General features: G+C 34.4%; 1 pseudogene; it reads right to left on the bottom strand.

The window, feature by feature from the left end:
• Positions 1-572: 572 nt before the first annotated feature.
• On the bottom strand, positions 573-1,948 carry LOC149169429 (peroxidase 49-like; annotated as a pseudogene).
• Between the last annotated feature and the right edge of the window lie 245 nt (positions 1,949-2,193).

Here is a 2,193-nt window from a genome sequence, read left to right as displayed (position 1 = left end):
GATAGACATTGATAAACATGAAAAAATTTATATTATGTTATGACATATTTCATATTGAAAAAAAATAAAAATAATATATAATATATATATATATATATTATATTTATATATATATTTTATGTATATATATATATATATATATATATATATATATATATATATATATATATATATTTATTTATTTATTATATATATATATATATATATATATATATATTTCAATTAAATTGCAATTTTATTATTATTATTATTATTATTATAGAAAAATTAAATATAGAAATATATTTGAAAAACATATAATAAGATTTTTAGCTCCGGTTGATGTAGAGATACTGATTCCATTATGTAGAGATACTTCCCACATGGCAATTTCAGGTGGACGTTGAACTGATTTCCCTTTATTGTCTGATCTTATTACATACTTAATAACTAACTGCTGGCATAATTATTCAATATGTGATACCCAATGCAGTAGGAAGGATTATTCAATAATGCATTTTGATGGTAGCTACAAAGGGGAACGTAAGTTAAAGCAATATAATTGGTGAAAATTGATGAAACTCAAGTACTGATCAACTAAGAATAGTACGGGAATTGGCCTTGATTTCTCCCATGGTGCCTGTAAGAGGGCTAATGTTCCTCATCTTCACCATCGATTCTGCAAAATATTCGAGAAAGAGCTCTTCATTTTTTGCATAAGCTTTCATGGTTTCCATTGTTTTCCCTTGGCACTTGGTAAACAATTGTTCGTATGAGTTCAACAGTCCATACCCGCTTAGCAAGTTCTTGAAGTAGTAGTTGTCGAATTTGGTAGGACTCACAAAATCCGATGGGGACAAGTTATTATCTCCTCCCGATTTCAGACACCCAGATATGAGCCGACTATAGAAAGATTTGTCCAGGCTAGAGTCTGGCTGCCCATTTCCACTCTGGTTGTAAAGCCTCTGCCAGAAACTTGTGCATCAAGATTTGCCGATCATGTGACTTCTTGTGTAATTAGCATTTGTATTTGTATTTCACTACTTAATAATCTCCAATTAATATTGAATGCTACAAAATGAAATGATTAAGCTGCAAATTATGACGCTGCAGGTTATAAATACAATGTGTATACCTGAAAGGGCCACCAAGTCTACCTCATCGAGACCCTATCCTTTAAACTTGGTAATGAGGGTTTGGAGAGTTGAATTGGGCGCTGGGATATTGTTTTTGGACCCACTCAAACTTGCGCTCCTCGAGTCTCTTCTCCCCAGTAAAACTTCCCAACCCAAGCCTCCACTCTGATATGATTCATTTATAACATATCACTAGGAACTATTAGTTACTAGATTATAATATTGTCATGGAAATCAAGTGCTAGCAAAGAGATCTATATATGTTATACTAAGATACTGGCCAGTAAAGATATTAGTATATGATTTATTACCAGGACCATTGAGTCACGAGCTGAAATAGCAAGAATATCTGCACAGGATATAGTTTTGGGATAGGCCTTCTCCAGCTCACTCCTAATATGATCAATGACTTCAAATCCTCTTGCAGAGTTATTGTTGGGATTTCATCCCTTCTCACTCACAATGGTTGAACTGTTATCCAGCAGCAAAGATGCGTCGCACCCCTGTCATGCCATTAAAATTTCACCAATAAATACATACATATTACTACTAATAGCAATTAGATCAACGTGCATAAGGAAAATAATGGTGACCTGAACAAAAAAGTGAAGCCTAAGTAAGGATGCTGCCATTTGAGCTTCCTTCATCATCGCCTTCTCTATGACCGATTGAGCTATTTCTTCGACCATGGGACATGAATGGTCACAAAAATGTGGAATCAAGTTATTAGAAGGCTGAGGGTATTACACCGGGAATGACATTACGAACACCTGTAGTGAACAAAGTAGAAAAAGAGGGATAAGGGAGAGGCGGGGCGACATAGTTATGGCCATCATTCTCATGTATCAACAAACTGCTATCCCAATGTATGAATCAACCGAAGGAACACGAAAGGAAGAAGAGATTGTAGATTTTCGTTACATGGATGTTTATTTATATTGATGCATGGGCAGTCCTTCACCACGTTAAAGTTGAAAATTTGAATGTAAGAAGACCATTCAACTACCCTACTTGACCACACCTTATGTGGCATGATGACGATAGATTCAAATATTTAATGACTAAGGGGCGACATAGT

Source organism: Pinus tabuliformis, chromosome 4_2, assembly GCF_031772625.1.
Source record: "Pinus tabuliformis cultivar Carrire ecotype Pingquan chromosome 4_2, CPIR1, whole genome shotgun sequence".
In the NCBI taxonomy this organism is placed as follows: domain Eukaryota; kingdom Viridiplantae; phylum Streptophyta; class Pinopsida; order Pinales; family Pinaceae; genus Pinus; species Pinus tabuliformis.
Note: the sequence above shows the minus strand (reverse complement) of the source record. Positions and strands in the feature narration are given on the sequence as shown.